At 37.9% G+C, this 19,239-nt stretch overlaps 1 protein-coding gene and 1 pseudogene across 3 annotated transcripts in view; one reads left to right on the forward strand and one right to left on the reverse strand.

Moving 5' to 3' along the window:
* NAALADL2 (N-acetylated alpha-linked acidic dipeptidase like 2) overlaps positions 1-19,239 on the reverse strand; it is a 1,445,704-nt gene that overhangs the window by 784,029 nt on the left and 642,436 nt on the right. The window lies entirely within an intron of this gene.
* On the forward strand, positions 14,432-16,481 carry LOC114053138 (annotated as a pseudogene).

Raw genomic sequence — 19,239 nt, forward strand, 5'->3', positions numbered from 1 at the left:
GTGTGTGTGTGTGTGTGTGTGTGTGTGTGTGTGTGTGTGTGTGTGTGAAGAGCAGATCCAGGTAAATCCATTTAGGTAGGCTCCAAGGCTAGCTGCTTAGAGATTGACATGCCTCTGTCTATCTGCTGACTCTACATATTGTTTTTTGGCATCTTCTATCCATTTACCAAACTTAGGTAAGAGAACTCCATGCATCCTATTCGCAAGACAAAAACAGACGGCTGTGCAGCAGGTAATGGTTTAATTAAATAGCTCTTAAAACCTGAACAAATTGTTCCAAAGAAAAGAAAAGTCTATTATTTATGCTTTCAAAAAAGGTGTGTGTAGTGGGGGAGAGATATATCATCAAGGTTGATTTCTTTCTTGTAATGACATTAGGGATTGCAAGTTCTCCCCTTTTTGTGAAAGGTTTGTTTATCTTTCCCCTCAAGATTCAGTTCAAAGACAACCTTCTACACAAAACCTGTTCTGATCCTCCCACTTGCTATGGTCCTCACTTCCTAAACTCCCTTGTTAGTCAGTCAACTAACTTTTCAAGGACCTACTATGTGCCAGATACTTTAAATCTATTCTGTAAATATTTTAATGCATACATGTTTTCTCATTCATTATAATGTAAACTCCATGAAGGCAGGACTTCTTATTTAGTCTTTGTATTCTCAGTACTTAACAATGTCCAACACACAAATGTTTATTGATCCTTTTCCCTCTTGCTATACAGCTCCACAACACAGTGATGGTGAATTGATTTGTTATTTTTTATATTTTATTTTTGCTACCTAAAAAAAAAGTCATCAAGAAAGAAATGAAAAGAAAGAAAACTGGCAAAATAGAATGATAATGCCTTTAGAAAAAAAAATACATTGGCGGTCATGATATCCAAATACAATTCAGTTAAGATTCCAATTTTTTTTATATTTGATCCATTTAATCTTGTAAATATTTATTAAGTACTTCCTGCGTGCCAGCTACTATGTTAAATGCTGAGAATACAAAGACAAAAACAAAACAAGACCTGCCCTCAAGGAGATTACATTTCTTTTTTTATTTTATTTTTAATTTATCAAATAAAAAAAGCATTTCCATAACATAGAATAAAAATGAAAGATGATTGCACATGAAATTGCAAATCTATTACCTACAACTTGCTATTCCTTTTAAATCTATAATAAAGTTATCATGTAAATTTCCTTTTTTCCTTCCCTCCCTCCCCCTCCTAAAGATGGCTACCATCAGACACACACACACACACAATCATTCTATACATACTTCTATTTATCGGTTCTTTCTCCGGATTAAGATAGTAGGTTCCTTCATACATCCTTTGTAGTTTATTCTTAAAACAATATTACCATTACTGTATACAACATTCTCTTGGTTCTGCTCACTTCACTCTGGACTATAGAGTGTATTTCATAGCGAGAGAAATAGATAAGCAAAGGACTGCTTCATTGTGTTTTTTGTATTCCAAATGCCTATACTTTTCCCAGCAAAGTACATCCATGGTTAATAATTGCGGAAGGCAATTGAATTCTTTCTGTATCCAGAGCACCTAGCCCCAGGCCTTGTACATGGTAAGTTGTTTTTGTTTTGTTTTTAATAAATGTTTATGGAATTGAATTGGTTAAATGCAAGGTTTTGGTCTGTGATAAAAATTATTAAAATACATACCAAAAAATAAAATTATCTTCTGTCCTGTTCAAAGATGTATTTGTGTGGTCACTGCCAGAGAGCCTTTAGTACATTGTATGTCAAGTGTCTTGTATACGTTAAAGTGTTATATAAATATGAGCTATTGCTTTTTACTACTGTTACTATCATTATTTAAGGTATTGATAGAATTCAGACTTAGGAGAGACCCTGAAAATCATCTACTGTTAACTGCTCACTTTATAGGTCAGGAAACTGAGGCCCAGAGATGGGCAGTTACCTTGGGTCTGCCTGGTAAGTAGCAGACCAGGTATGTAAACTCAGATCTTCTTACTCTATATCAATTCTTCCATATTCTTCCTGATCCTGCCTTCTTGTAGAACTCTCTTATAATATCTCTCCTATAATAGTATATTATATAAGAGTATATCTCTCCTATAATAATAACACTATCATACTTATGAAAAGAAATTAGAAAATCAGAGTAGGACTCCATTAGACATCTAGTCAAACCTGATTAAGATTGTCCACTATAACACATCTGACTAGTGGTCACTCGGCCTTTGCTTGAAGATATCCAGTGAGGTAGAGGTCACTACTTCTGAAGGAATAAGAATTTGACAACATACTATGTCCTCAACACCAGATTTTTTAAAAGAGACAAAAAGTAGCATAGGAAACTTTGCTATAATTAAGCATCTCCCAGTTTAGCGGGGAAGAAGAAAATGAATGCACAAGGAAAGAAATGTCAGACCATGTATGTGGTACAGAATGAAAGAAGAAGCTTTTGGGAAAGGGAGAAATCACCAAGGGATGAAGTGATACAGTAAGGCCTTAAGGACCTAGGATGGGAGATTTAGTGGTATGAGGGATGGTAATACAGGAAAGAGAGATAACAGCATGAGATAAAGCATGAAGGTGGGACTATATGTTTATGTGTTTATGGGAGTGGCAAGTGGAAGGTGGGAGCAACTTCCTAGCTGGAACAAAAAGTATGTTAGATAATTAAGGTAGGGCCATATTATCAAGGGTGTTGAAATCCAACAAGGAGCTTGGATTTGAGGTATAGGCAACAGTAGGTTTCTGAATAGGAAATTGCATAAAAAGTATAAGCTTTTAGGAAAATTAATACAACAGCAGGATATAGGATTTATTGGGAATGGGAGAGATGAGAAACAGAAACCTTGAAAGAATCAAATATGGTACATACAGACACCCATAAATATTGATCAATTTACTATCAAACACCAAAGCCCTTTAAAGAAGAACATTTTTCAAATTTATCACAGTTAATTACTTTATATTTTTAACATGTCCTTCCATAAATTCTTCACAAGAGCTCTACCCAACATTCTGGGGGGCTTTCTTTCAGCACTTATGTAGATATTAATGGTGCACATTGGCTGTCTGTAATATATCCCTTACTCTTGATTCATAATTGGCTTAGTTTCTTTGCCTTCCCCCCACCAGTCATTATTTTGTGATAACATTCTTTATGGTACTTCACTTACATAATCTTTCATTGGTAATGTGCTTTAGGCTGATGATTGGATGGGAGAATTCCCTTTGGCAAAAGGGGAGGACACGATCAAAGGTCACAAAGTATGCACAGGCATAATTGTGCTGTGATTGGTATTATTGGTGGGACTTTACAAGTCAATGAGATCACAGGTCCAGAGTAACATATACCCATTCTCACATCTTATTCTACCACATCGACATGGTGAGGGGATGATCTTGGGCTCCAGGGCTGTGCCCAGGCCTGGGTCATTCCCATTAAGCAATAAAGGCTTTGAGTATGAGCTCCACGATGGAATGTATGCCTACCGACGAAGGACCGGCCCAGGTAAATTGAGGGGTGTTCATCACCAAATTGATCAAAGAAGGATGCTTCCCCCCCAACACCATAATCTCTTCATATAAGTATTTAAAAGTGTTGGGATGAAATCTCTGTTCAGTGAAGTCTTGAATATATCATATACTTTTAACTTGGTTCCATTTGAAGACAGTGATGGCAAGAATACAGTTATATTTACTCTCCTCATTTTTATCACCCCTTCCCCCCCCTTTTCTGTAATCACAGTGGTGGGAAGAGAAAGATAAATATGTGATGGTATTCCTCTGAAAGGTGTGAAGCTAGTCAGCTAGCCCTCTATGTCCCCTAGCTATCCATAACATTCTTTGGAGAGTATTAAAGAGAGGTGAATAGTGGTTAAAGGAGCATCTATTTGCTTTCAGTCAACACAATTTAATTACATAGAGTTCATGCCGCTCTTAAAGTTGCTCTTTAATAGAATGTCCCAGTGGTTTAGGACTCTGTTTTTAGCAACCAATATCCCCCAAGGGAAGATATTATTCAGAGAAAAAAATAAAATCTTGTACTTACTTATCAAAATTGTGTCCTAACAATATGCTTTACAAAGTTCTTTCTTCACAACAACCCTCTGAGGTTGATGATGTATTTTTATCCCCATTATATGGATGAGGAAATTGAGGCACAGAGAGATTTAAAGGACTTTTTCATTGTCACCCATCTGTTAGGTGTCATAATTATGACAAACTCAGGTTTTCTGTAGTCTTTCCAATGCACTATTAATAGTAAGGACATGTAAAAGGGAAGAATGTATAGGAAATTTGGACAGTGAAATGAATATATGAATTCATATTTTATATAGTATATATATGCACAAATACAGATACACACAAATATAATCATTTGACATTTATAACAACTCTATGAGGTAAATGTTCTTATCACCCCCACTTTACAGAGGAAAGTACCGAGGCTGAGAAGTTTAAGTGAATTGCCAGAGTCACACAATAAATATGCATCGGGGGAAGGATTCACATATGGCTCTTATTGATGCCAAGTTCAGCAATCTCCCCATGGCCCCATTTAACTTTGTTGTGCTAGACTGGGAATCCAAACCCAACATTGAAAGCAGCCCTTTCATTCAAGATGATATCCCACCATAATGAGGATTTGGCACGTGCCAGCACAACCTAAGATGTCATCTGAAGACTGTAAGAAATTGCTTTTGGAAGTCCAGAGGACTGGAATATGAATGGACACTCAAGGTTGACTTAACCTGTGGTTGACTTATTTTTTTTCTTACATTGGCCATGTGACTAGAACTGTCTGATGCCATGCAAACAACCTGACTCATCAAGAATGCTGCCTTTTGCAGTGTTTATATTTGCTGGAGGAAATCCCTTATTCACTAAGTGGGGAGGGTCTTAGGACCTCCTGCTTTTCCCCCCAAGGCCATATGCCATTTGTCATCACCAGTAACACATGGCGCTGCTCCCACCTCACACAAAAGGAAAAAAAAAATCTGGGTCTTGGGCATTATTGGTGGTGGTTTGTGGTGGTGGTGGTTTTTCTCCCAATTTTAATATAGGGATGGAGTATTTGATCTGCAGATGGAAGGAGGAGTCATGGAAATCCAGGAGACATGTTGAAACTGACTTAGTAGCAACACCCTAAAGGGTAAAGGTACTGGGATTGCTGTGCAGCAGAAGCTAGTGCTGCTGGGTTTTGGACTTCATTTTGGTGGGACCAGTGTTGTAGGAGGTAGGCAAAACAGTCAGCCTAATCTTCCCCTCTCCCCCAGTCTACAAGAAATAGGTGGGATAAGGAGGGATTATGCCTCCAAGGTATTGCAGGAAACTTGCTCTTGATTTGCTCTTGATATATCTTTGAAATAAATAGACCTTTGCAAAAAGTAATCTGATATTAAATGGTTAAATGAAACTGCAGTGCTAATAACTGGGCCACTAAAAAAAAAATCAAGAACCAGAGCCAGTCATCATACAATGTGGCTCTTACTATGTACAATGTTCTCCTGGTTCTGCTCACTTCACTCAGCATCAGTTCATTTAACTCTTTTCAGGTTTTTCTGAAGTCTGTCTGCTCATCATTTCTTATAGCACAATAGTATTCCATTACATTCATATACCACAACTTGTTCAGCCATTCCTCAATGGATGGGCATCCCCTCAATTTCCAACTCTTTGCCACACTGGAAGGGGCTTAAGCTGGTGACTGAAAAGAATCATCCTGTGTCTCAGGCCTGGAATCAGGAAGATTTCAGTTCAAATCCAGCTTCAGACACTTAATAGCTGTGTGACCCTGGGCAGGTCACTCAATCTTTTTGACTCAGTTTCCTCATCTGCAAAATGGGAATAATAGTAATAGTACCCACCTCTCAGGGTTTTGGTGAAGATCAAATGAGATCATAGTTGTAAAGCACTTAGCACAGTGCTTGGAGCAGATAAATTTGTTGCTGTTCAGTCGTTTCAGTTGTGTGTGATTGTTTATGACTCCATTTGGGGTTTTCTTGGCAAAGATGGTGGAATGGTTTGCCATTTCCATCCCATTTTATAGATGAGAAAACTGAGGCAAACAGGGTTAACTGACTTGCTCAGGGTCACACAGCTAATAAGTGTCTGAGGCCAAATTTGAACTCAGGTCCTCCTGATGTTCAGTCCTGGCACTCTATCCACTATACCACCTACCTGCCCTACATAAATGTTAACAATCATTATTATTGTTACTATTATTATTATTCTGTGAAATCCTGGTCATATATCTAGGAGACTGTAACAAGATGGACCTTTTTATAACTGTTATCACTCGGGAAAAAAAAATCACTGAATGTCAAGGGTCATATGGTTGAAGGTTTTTTATGTTAGGATATGCTTACCAAATCAAGAGCATTGCCTGAATTCACAGAAAAACAGAGTTGCAAGGAGGCTTACAGACCATCTGGGTCAACCTGTATTCCCCTACTGGCAACTGGCCAACCATGAATTCCCCTACTGGCAACTGGCCCCCCCAGGCTCTATGGTAAAGATGGTGTTATACAATCCCTTCCAAAACAGACACACTGACATTCACCAGCTTCTTTATGAAATTCTCAAGAAATACCCAGCAAGTTAGGAACTAGAGGAACCATGTTAAGCAATGCAGTTCCATCTCAAGTATCATTCTGCTTTTCATCTTAACATCACATCTTTAGAATGTCTCTGACTCCCACAATCTGTTATAATAAGGTAGAATTAGGTTTTCCAGTGGTTACAGAAGCATGAAAATAAAGAGAGATGGACATTGGGCATCCAGGGATGTTTTGCAGTGTTGCATCCTTGACAATGCCCTGCTGTCAGCTTCCTGCTTAACTGTGTTTTTTTTTTTCCTTTCACACAATAAAGCATCAAAGTAAACCATCAAGAAAGGTCACTTTGATCTGGAAACATCAATATTCCCAAAGCTTTCCCAAATTAGTCTACACATTTGGTGCCTGCAGTGTTAATACACTATGACAGGGAATGCTCTTTGTATTTTTTTTAAAGGGGAAATATAAAACATCTCACATAATTTGCACCAAACTTGTCCAACAAATCAGGTCTTGATAAATTCCATTTAATGCTATTATACATCTGCCATTTGAAAACACTTTTTCCCACTGAACACAGCTTAATGCACCTTTAATTTATCTTTCATTCAGTCTCCACAGAGAGTTGTTAAAAGACAAAGTCTTAAGTCACTGCACTTAATTACAATCATCATATGTTATTATGTATTGTTATATAACACCATATGCCAATTATCATGGGACTTTAATAGATACTGAAAAATTACACATCTGCACATGTATATCCCTGGCATTATATACCTACATTTGCATGATATCCTAGAGAATTTATACATGTGTATACACATGAGTTGTCAGGATTAATCACTTTGTTGATTTCAAACTACATTATTTGTTAAATGTATTGACTTTCAATGACTTTTCTTTAGTACAACTGAATTTTCAAAGCTATGGACTCTTGTTCCTTTTCGGTTCCCCAAAAATCAACAGAAATTTTTCCTACTCTTCAAAGACATCGATAGTAACTCAAGATTAATCTAACCATCCACATCGGGGGGAAATGGCCCTATAAAATATATATTGTCCAGATTAAAGATTTTCAAGCTTTTTGGTCTCGGGACCCTTTTCTACTCTTAAAAAATTGTTGAGGGCCTCCCAAAGAGATTTGTTTATGTGAGTTATATCGATATTGACAATATCAGAAATTAAAACATCTTAGTACTATCATGAACATATTTTGATCTCATGGAGTCCCTGGAAAGGGTCTCAGAGATCCCCAGACCACACAAACTACTGGTCTAGATTATAAAACTATCACATATGTTGAGCTAACAGGAAGTACCAGCGATAACAACAACGAGTAGCTTCCAAGGGGAACTTGTAAATCTTCACATGGTTACAGTACTTCTGGCTGATAGCAAGGGGGAGTCTGATTTTTCCCCTTTTCATATTTCCCCTCAGGCAGAGGGATTGAGCTGGCTAACCATATTCCTCTCTAACCATATTCCTCCTCCCTCCCATTAAAAACGATATTTATAATAATAGGATTTAGATTAAGAAAAAATAATATGGGAATTAGCTTTCTATTGCTTCCCCTACTCCTCATCTGATTGAATGGCAATCAAATTATGAGCTTTCCTGTCTCAGGACCATTAGCCAATAGCTCATTCCAATGCACCCTCCCCTATGCAAATGAGAGAAAATTCATTGACCTAAAGACTCAAAAAGAATGCAGTCTCACAAAATCAGTCAGAGTCTCAACCCGAGACTAGTCGTGATCTGGCTGTAAAGCTTCTAACGTTTAGGCAGCTACATGGCACAGTGGATGGAGCACTGGGCCTGAAGTCAGGCCTGGAGCCCTCTTCCTGAATTCAAATCTGGCCTCAGTCACTTACTGGCTGTGTGATCCTAGGCAACTCACTTAATCCTACTGCTTCAGTTTCCTTATCTGTAAAATGAGCTGGAGAAGGAAATGGCAAACCACTCTAGTATCTTTGCCAAGAAAACCCCAAATAGGGTCATGAAGAGCTGGCCCAATCCCAATACTGAGAAGCTCCATTTTTCAAGTCTGGGCTTGTTTGTTCTTTCCTCAGCAGCCTGGTGACCCTCTACTCTTGGGGCCTCATCATTTTGGTACCAGACACCCAATCAATTTGAGCCCTCCTGCAGTTCATATTTCCCCTCCTCAAGTGATTTACCAGCCTTAATCTACCTGGTAGCAGGAGCTACAGATGTGCATGACCATTCTCAGAATATCTTCTGTTCTCAAAGAGCTTACATCCCACCATTCCCGGCAGCCAGGCATTTTGTCTAATATCCATGGCTACATAAAATTGGTTTAATGACTTGTTAAAATATCAATTGATCCAATCTCTTTTCATCCTTTTAAACTTCTTGTATTGGGGGAACTCAGTCCCCATTCCCCTCATATCTTTTATCTATCTGATATTACTGTATTAGACAACCCTACATAGTCTTCTGGGGAATATAGTTCCCAAAAAGGATATGGCATCCATGCCCCAGTCCAATCAAGAGTTCCTCCTTTTATACTAAGAAATGGGCAGAATTTTGATATATTACTGGGCCTTTATACTAAACAAATACAAATTCCAAATGATGCCAATTTAGCAGCATATACACAAAGTAAAGTTCCACACACACACACACACACACACACACACACACGTACACAAAGGGGATCATTCCTTTAGAAATGATAATTTGATGGATTCTAACATTAGACTTCATAGGCAAATGGTCTTGAAAAGCAAATGGCAACAATATTATGCTTTAAAGAATAGATGGAAGAGAACCTACAACCTCTACCAACACATTTTAAAAACATCACTAAACCACCTCCCAGTCCTGCCTCATTCTCAACACAGACAGAGATAAAAATGAAATTATTGAAAGTAAAATGAGTCTGATTCTGTCAGAGATTAAATTATTCAGTGACAGTAAGTAAGCTGCTTTGGAAAGCACATTAACTTATTCAGGCCACAAGGGAGGTATTCATAGCACTTTACAATGTGCCTGCACCCAATGATACCCCAGTGGCCACTAGGATTTCAGTGGTCCCCAACAGATACCACAGAGAGATTTAAACACTTGGTAAAGATAGGATTCTCCTTAAAAAACTCATTTTTTTTCTTAGAGATGTCTCTATGACAATCTCTGACATAATTAATACCTTTTCCTCAAGATACCATATTGGTGGCTCACTTAAACACAGAGAAGAGCCCCCTATATCTTCAAAGGGGCTAGTTCTAAATGTGAATTTACACCCCCAATTTGTTAATTATTCCAAGTTGGCTCTATGTGGGAAAAGCTGTCTGCTTCATTGCATGAGTAAACTAGAGAAACACGAGAGAATTAGGAAGCCAAAACAGGTCAAAGCACTTTCAGTAGAGGTCCAGTGGTTCCCAAATGGATTTTTAATGATTCCTTTGCCATGTGGGACAGCGTCATTATATGCTGGAGAGGTGACCCGAAAAGAGATTTTAAATTTCTTGTGTCAACTCATCTCCATGATGGTCCAATAATTTTATGTTTGACTTTAAAGAATTATACAGTTCATTCATATATTTGGTAAGATCTGAGTGTGAAATTAATGAGCTAATTTTAAGCAACACTTGAACAGTTTTCAGGTTAGAATAAGGAGTGAGAAGCACATGACATTGGGAGAGATATTTTTTCCCTTTCCTTTGAATAATTGAAACACATTTCTCACGTGATACTTTCAGGCTGTATCTCTCCAACACAAATGTTCAGGAAAATGTCTTGATGGGTAGATTCTATGGTGCTGTTTAAGACTTTTTTTTTTCATTTCAGGCAAAAAATACTTAACTAAGGACATTTGGACCTTTAAAATAGAATCTCCCTGCCCCAGAATTTGTTTGATCCCCAATGAGCAAGAATGGATTCAGGTTTATTTGTAACTGTAATAAACTAGCTTCCCTAACTCGCTTCAAATCTCAGCTCAAGGGCTACCTCCTATAGGAAAACTTTCTTGATATATCTAAATTCTAGTGCCCTCCCCCAGGAAATTTATTTGGGCTTATTCTCTAATTAATTTTCTTGTTATAATTTTCAGAATAATTCCAGATATTTATCTCATTGAATCTTCATCACTTCTCTATAATGTAAGTAGGAAAGACATTAGGTATTTTACACATGAGGAATCTGTCAGTAACTTCCTATAGCCTCCAGTGTTGACTTTTACCCCTTCTACTATTCCTGGGGGGGGGAAAAAAGCAATCAAAAATATTCTTGCAACTTTCCTTTACAAAATCTCTCACATCTGGCCTTTTCTCTCCACTCATACACCTACTACCTTAGTTCAGGTCCTTATCACCTGTTGCCCAAATCATTACAATAGTCTCTTAAAGGTTCTTCTTGGATTCAATCTCTCCCCATTTCAGTCCACTCTATGCAGTGCTACCAGGTAATGTTCTGTGAGCCCCGACTTAACCATGTAACTCATCTACTCAACCAACTCCAATGATTCTAATTGCCTCTAGCATAAAAAAAAAATCAACTTCTACGTTTAGTTTTTAAGGCCCTACACAACCTAGCCTGAACTTATCTTTACAACCCCTTCCAGTGTCTGCAATCCAATCAAACTACCAATCTCAGTTCCTCACAACATTCTATCTCCTTTCTCCATGCCCAGTGGCCTGGAATGCAACTTCACAGAATCCTTCTTTTCCTGCAAGGCACAGCTGCACGAAGCCCTTCTCTATCCCTTCAATTGCTAGAACCTTTTCTTCTAAATTACCTGGCACATCACTACTTTTATATATTTAAACTATTTTAACTACATTTATGTTTTATCTAGTTTATATGTATTTGTCTGTCCCGTGAAAATGATAGCTCCTTAAAAGTAGAGACTATTTCATTCTTTGTATTCATATTCCTAGCACATACTATAGTGCCTGGCACATAATAGGAGCTTAATAACTACCTGTGGATTGATTTCACAGGATTTCCAGGTTGGAAGGGACCTCAGCAAAAATTCCAGAACATGCTCCTCTAGCCACAGGCATTGAGAGGAAAGACACTTTTATGGTTTTATATATCTCCAGAGCTTAGCCCACTGCATAGCACATAGCAGGAGCTTAATAAATGTTTATTGACTGACTACTCAAAGACCTCTAGTAATAGGGCCCCCAATACCTAATAGGCATTTCATTCTACTTTTGGAGAATGTTAGAAAGTGTTTGTTTATATCAAGTTACAATTGAACTCTGTTCAACTTCCCTTATTCCAGAGTCATTCCTATGCCCTGATTCCACAAGTTGGCTACCTTGACCTGCCCAAAAGAATACAAATCATCAATCATAGGTGCTTTACTGCCATGGGGTTTTCCTGCATTCTAACATGCCTTTGCTTCTTAAACTAACTTCACTCACTGTCTCCCACATTTTTCAGCCCAAGCCCCACAGAACTCAGCTTCCCATGGAAAAGAAACAAGATTTCTGCTTCTCTCCTGCCATGCTTCCTGAAGTTAGCATACCTTCCTTATTTAGGATTTTAAAAATTTTTACCTCTCATAACGAAAAAGAGCTTTAAAAGAAAACAATAAAAATTCACCATTCTTTTTTGTCCAGTAAAATGTAAGCTCCCCAAAGACAGGGACCAATTCTTTTTTGTCTTTGTATTGTCAATGCCTAGGCAATTTTCATCCCCCTTCCCCCAGAGACTCATAGACCCTGTTCTGTGCCATATCAGTGCTGTGGCTGGCCAGGATGTGGGGTCCATGATAAGAGAAAACCAGAACCTCAGTTTCTGTGCCTCTAGCCTCCAAGGGTTCAGGGGAAGCCTCGGAGCAAAGAGTAAGGAGGAAAACATGAAATGGGAAGAACTAATATAATAATAGGCATCTATTCACGATATTACATTGAAAGCTAACTGAAAGCTAACCCTCATCTATTAGACCGTGAATTCCTTGAGGTCAGGACCCATGCTTTTGTTTTTCTTTGTAGCCCTAGCATTTAGCTTATTGAATGCTTATTGTCCAATAAGTTTTTCACTGTACAAAAGGTTAGACCAATATCTTTTTTAGCTCCTTCCTTCTGAATTCTATACACAGAGTGAGTCACTCCCAATCTCATCCTAGTATAATGCTACTCCAAGCTCAAAGTAGTCAGCTAGGCATAGAGATTGGGTTTCTCAACCATCTAGACCCTGCATTATATCTAAACATGAGGCTCATCATTTATAGAAGTCACAGTTTACCTCCTTCCTGCACCATCCATCCAAAGATTTCCTGTCCCACTCCCCACACTCCCATTGAAAATCATCATCCTCAAAATTGCTGTCTCCATGTTGCTTTCTTCCAGAATCATGAGCAGATGGCATTGTTTTTATCATTTGAGGTCAACATCCCTAGTTAGATCTTTCACTCCATTCTCCTTTCCATCTCCCTTCTCATTATTTTTTGACATTGGATCTCTCCATCTTGCCCAGGCTAGAAGTACAGCTGCCACCTGTGCATCTAATCCCACTACTGCTTGGAATGGGAATTATGACATTTATTTCCAATCTGGACCAGTCTGCCCCTCTTTGGTCAACCTTGTGTACCCCACCACTCACTTTTGGTGCTATACGCAGTGTGGAAATCCAATCAGCTTTCGTCCTACCTAGAGCTCTCTAACTCAAGCAATTCACCAGGCAGGAATTATGAGCATGCACCATCCCACAAAATCAACACATTCCTTTTTCCAAATGCTTATGGCTTCCAGCTCATTGGCAGAGTGAGCTGATACAAGTCCTGAGGTCAATTCAACATCCTCACCAACACAATGCAATAATCATAATAAACAATAATAGCTGACATCTATTTTCTATTAAGGTCTCCAAAGTGATTCTCATACATTATATCATTCAATCTTCAGCTCTGTGACTTAGACACTACAGGGGTCATTATCTCCAGTTTAGAGATGAGGAAAATGAGGCTAAGAGGAGTTAAATGATTTGTTCATGTTCACTTAGCTGGTAAGTGTCAAAAGCGTAATAGGAACCTAAGTGTCTCCCAGTTTTGAGTCAATGAACAGCTCTGTCCACTTTTTCTCAGTTGAATGATCCCTCAGTTATCCTTCCCCATCCACTCTTCTTGCCCCACATCAAGTGCATTCCCCAAAGTGTTTCCTACAAACCTTCCCATTCCATGTTTACAACAGAAGTAAATGTTACAAATGTTAGTAGCACATACTCCTCAGCAAAAGGAAGACAGTACATGGCATCATAGGGATACTAATCCCATTTCCTGGAACATGGAATTTCATGAAAATTGGAGTATAGATATTATACTGTAAATTGGAAACAGATCTTGTGGTGGAAAAGCCCCTGTGCAATGTCCTCCTTCTCCCCTGGATTTCTCATTTTAACAGCAGCTTCATTTGATATTAAGTATAAGTCTATGAAGTTTGGATTCCATGCATTAATTAGCCTGGTGCTGGGTTAGCATGCAAACAAAAAAAAAGATACATCACAGAAAAATCCTATGGCAACTTACACTCTCCCCAGTTGACATTGGCCATCTTAGGATCCCTTCAAATCCCTATAGAGGCACATAGAAATACAGATACTCACTGGGAAAGGACACTGGAGTCACAGAAATCCCCACAATGAACAGAAAACACTCACTAGTATGAGGCTAAAAGCAGACTGTACACCAGCATAGTAGAGCTTAGTTTCATGGACTACACTATTCCACAAAGCTCTCCATCACCAAACACTGAAAGTTACTATGGGAAAGGAATTCTCCCAGCAGGGTGGAAGAAAAGTTTTGTGCTCCTTGCTGGTTCTTTATAGATGGAAGTGGGGGAGGGAGGAGGGAGATAAAGGCCAAGGGGAAAAGCTTGGGTGGAGGTTTAATTGAACACAGCTGTGGTTGTTTACAGTCGATGATCACCAGCAGCTTTCAGCACCTGGACAGAGGTTCCCTGTCACAAAGAACACCTGGTGGTCCTCAACCCCAAGTGTTAAAAGATTCCACCAACCCCCACCCCCACCCTTATTTTTTGATAGTTGGGTAAGTTATGCAGAGTAGGGCCTACCTCCAGCCACAGCTGTTTCCTTGGGTTCACTTTCAAAGACTAATGATAATGTTTAAGATCTGCATCTCAAGCCCTTAATGAAGACCCTGGCAAAGTATCTTCCAATGTCCATTGGCTTGTCTCTTGAACCAATCTTAATGAAGGTTAGCCCTTGATCAATTAGGTAAAGCCTATTATTTTTCTAAGAAAACACAATTTGAGTGATATTGCAATACAAAAAGTGGTTAGGAACAATGTTATAGATTACGAACATATATTCTGTAGATGGTTAAAGTGTGATGTGGTATACAATAGAGTAGATTGCCTTGTTGGTCAGAATCAGAGCCAGTATCAATATTTTTCTCATTGCTTTCTTCATTTTTTGATGTATGGAAATGCCAATTAAATCAGTCAAAATATGGATTACCTACCTTGCTTTTGGCAAAGAGTGGGTAACAGAGGCCTGAATAATATAACTCTCCTATAACTATTCCATTATGCCCTCTTGTAACCTCTTTTGTGAACTCCATTATTATTTCTTCCTTCTGCTCAGGTGGTCTGTAGAAAATACTAATAAAAATACCACTTCAGGGAGATTACTTTAGTTCTTCCCATTTCATGTTTTCCTCCTTACTCTTTGCTCCGAGGCTTCCCCTGAACCCTTGGAGGCTAGAGGCACAGAAACTGAGGTTCTGGTTTTCTCTTATCATGGACCCCACATCCTGGCCAGCCACAGCACTGATATGGCACAGAACAGGGTCTATGAGTCTCTGGGGGAAGGGTGATGAAAACAACATGTTCCACCTTACAACCAGGCAAAGAAGAAAACAATAGATGATACTCCTCATTGTTTATATATTACTGGTGTGTTGGTTTTGAAAGTTTACCTGATCAGTTAGACAATAGGTTCATTCAATAAGGGTTTTCAACATTTTTTGTGTGGGGGAAACTGGAATTGGTAAATCAACTCTCATTGACACATTGTTTACCATGAATTTTGATGCTCTTGAATATTCACACTTTCAACCAAATGTAAGACTTAAAGCACAGACATATGAACTCCAGGAGTGAAACTGACCATTGTCAATACAGTGGGATTTGGTGACCAGACAGATAAAGAAGAGAGCTATCACCTGATACTTGATTACATAGATGCTCAATTTGAGGCCTATCTCCAAGAAGAATTAGATGAAAAGGTTGTTCTTTAACTACTATGATTCTCACATCCATGCTGGCCTTTACTATATTTCACCTATGGGACATTCCTTTAAGACACTTGATTTGTTAACCATGAAGAACCTTGATAGGTACATATCATCCCTGTGATTGCCAAAGCAAATACAATTTCTAAAACCGAATCACAGAAGTTTATGATCAGACTGATGAGTGAATTTGTCAGCAACGGAGCCCAGATACACCAGTTCCCAACAGATGATTAAACTACTTCTCAAATTAACTCCTCAATGAATGGATATTTGCCTTTTGCTGTTCTGGGCAGTATGGAAGAGGTCAAACTTAGAAATAAGATGGTGAAAGCTCATCCGTACCCATGGGGCATTGTTCAAGTGGAAAATGAAAATCACTGTGACTTTGTAAAGCTCTGTGAACTGCTTATTTGCACAAATATGGAGAACATGAGAGAACAAACCCATACTTGACATTATGAACTTTATAGGGCGATACAAACTGGAGGAAATGGGTTTTAAAGACATAAGCCCGGAGAACAAACCAGTCAGTTTTCAGGAGGTCTATGAAATCAAAAGATATGAATTTTATGGTGAACATCAAAGAGAAGAAGGGGATATGAAACAGAAGTTTGTGCAGCAAGTGAAGGAGAAAGACGGGATTTTGAAAGAAGTTGAGAGACAGCTGTAGGCCAAATTGGAACATTTTAAAAGTCTTCACCAGGAAGAAATAATGAAACTTGAAGAAAAGAAAAGGAATTTGCTAAAAATAAAGTGGCATCTGAGCCACTTTAAAACCAGCCTTTAAATGCATCTGGGGCCAGTGTGAAGAAAGAAAAGGATCGTAAGAACTCCAGCTTTATGTAATAGAGAAATTCCAGATTTATGTAGCGAGAAAGTTATGCAAGCAAATGCTATGTTTGTAAGTATGCTTTGATTTTTCTTCTTATATAGTGTTTCTTTCATATTTTGTTGTTTTTTGCACTGTAATGTTTTACTAAGGACATGTGTTAGATGACCAAAGCAACTAGCAGTTATATAAAGACATTTTGAAATAGAAGGCCAAATCATATGTCTTAAGTAACTGATAAAATTAGTCTTTATTGCTACTTTGAAATGCACTTAAGCTGTCTCTTTGTATTGCCAAGTTATTGACCCTTTGCAAATGCATTGTACCAAAGATAAGACTCATTGCCATTAAAATACAGCACTCAGTCACAGTACAAAGGCTGTATTGCATTTATAGTCACATGAATATGTACAAGAATTATTCTTAAAAAAAAACTAAAGAGTTTGATTATTTTAACCTACTAAACACCATTTAATTTTTAGAGCTTTAAAGGAATACCTGAGACTGTTTAGCCACTTAGTAATTATAGATGATTGTTAAGGACTTTTTTTAGTTGCATTATCCAGTTATGGAATATGATTGCAAGCTTTTCTATCTTGACTTGCCATACTGATGAATGAGTACATGAGCAAAAATGCCCAAGTTTGGCAAGCTCTTTTCCAGTGATTGCTGCCCTGTGCATTTTTATATTTGCTTGTATTTCATTTATTTATACTGCCTAATTATTTGAGTACTTTAAAACCCTCTCTGGTATGTTAGGGAGAAAAAAAAGGTGGTAAATCCATAGAAATAGAAGTTAATGCTTAGATAATAATCATAAACATCTCACTACTAAAGATGTATGAAAATTTTAGGTATCTCTGTCCTCTCCACCTACATTGAATGTTTGAATTCAAAGTGCCTTAGTATCATGCCTACGAAAAAAGACATGATTTCTAACAATTAGTTAACAGTAATGGTTTTTGGTTAATATTATTCTTTCTCTGTTTGAATATATTTTAATAAAACTGATACTTAACAAGTAAAAAAAGAGAATATCACTTCTCTGTTTGCCTTTCTTGATCTTCAGGCTTCATATAATATTTCATATATTTTATATAACTACCATATGCTCTATCAATATATTACTATTATAATTTATTAATTTTCTTAAGATGATATAAATTTTTTTTTAAATAAAATCCTCCTTTGACAAATAAAGAAGATATAAGGTATTTCTAATCTCATTCTCTTGCAAGAAAATAACAATAGTTATTTTCAATAGTTATAACAAAAGGATCAGCAAAAAAGTGTTTTCATTGAGAAAGGCTTGAAAAACACCATACTTTAAAGGTAAAAAAGTTTTTGGTTAATCATATAAGTTTCGTAGACTAGCCAATGGGGAGGTGCCAATATGAGCCAATCCAAATGACTCATTAAAAGAAGACTCGAGCTCAAGTAATGAATTTGACAGCTTTCTTGCTGGAGAGAAATGGCTCGCTTGTATTTTTCTGCCCTATATAATAAAAATGTATTGATGTTTATATTACCAGGATGTCACTGCAATATTTTAGCTAGACCCCAAAACCAATAAGGTAAAATTCCTCTGTAATTCCTAATTATCACAATTATTTCAATTATGAGACATTTATGCTGCTCCCCATGCCTTCTGTTCTACTATTCTCCCCCTTTCTCTAGGACTTCCAATGGCTGCCCAGGCTCCACAGCAGAAAGTAGTTGCAAAAAGGGGTTAAAATGAGCAGCACTTTTTTTTTTCTTTCCCCAAACATGGCTCTTGGAGTAAGATATGAGCTGCTGATTACAAACTAATTAAAGATCCCCTTCAGGCAAATATAAATCCCTTTGTGTGGGTGGTTGAATCTCTGAGAATATGGGAGAGAGCATAACCAAGTGAAAAGATCCTTGGCTTGTTCTCAGCTCCAGTAAGAAGGAATAGCAATTCCAGTGACGCAGCCCCACTGGTTCTGGAGTGACCCTCAAGCCCAGGGATTTGTGGTCTTCTGGTTGCTTTAGAACTGTGCTGCCTAAGGAACAATCAATAGGAAGGAGGACTCTGCATAGGTTGTGACTTTGTTGAATTACCAGTCAAAACCTGACGTCAAGACATCATGGAGAAAATATTCCAAGAGACGACATTTTCATTAGGTACCTCATAGGATGATAGACAGAGTTGGAAGTGAGCTCTGTTAGCCTCTGCTGTAGTTCTTTCTTTGTAGGCACGAGGAAATAAAACCTCAGAGAGGTAAAGGGACTTGCCTAAAGTCACACAAATTGATGATGAGAATGATGACGATAATAATAGCATTTATATTAAGCTTCAAGGTTAGCTCTTTTTATATGTTATCTCATTGGACAAGTAATGAGCAGCAGTGTTGGCTTTCAAACCCAAGTGCTCTGACTCCAAATCAAGAATTTTTTTCTATTTCATAATATTGCTTTGAAAGACATTTTTCACAGTTCATCACTACAAATATATTGCATTTCTTTTCTTAATGACTAATCTTGACCTAGGATCTTGGGGTTTCATCTCTGTGAAGGAACCCCCGTATGAAAATTCTCTATTCTAGCAATTCACTTGTAACCTTAGAGACTTAGGAAGTCACCTGTAGCCCTGAAGGGTTGTGACCTAAACATAGTCAGAC

Source organism: Vombatus ursinus, unplaced genomic scaffold (genome assembly GCF_900497805.2).
Source record: "Vombatus ursinus unplaced genomic scaffold, bare-nosed wombat genome assembly UNPS02014810.1, whole genome shotgun sequence".
Lineage (NCBI taxonomy): Eukaryota > Metazoa > Chordata > Mammalia > Diprotodontia > Vombatidae > Vombatus > Vombatus ursinus.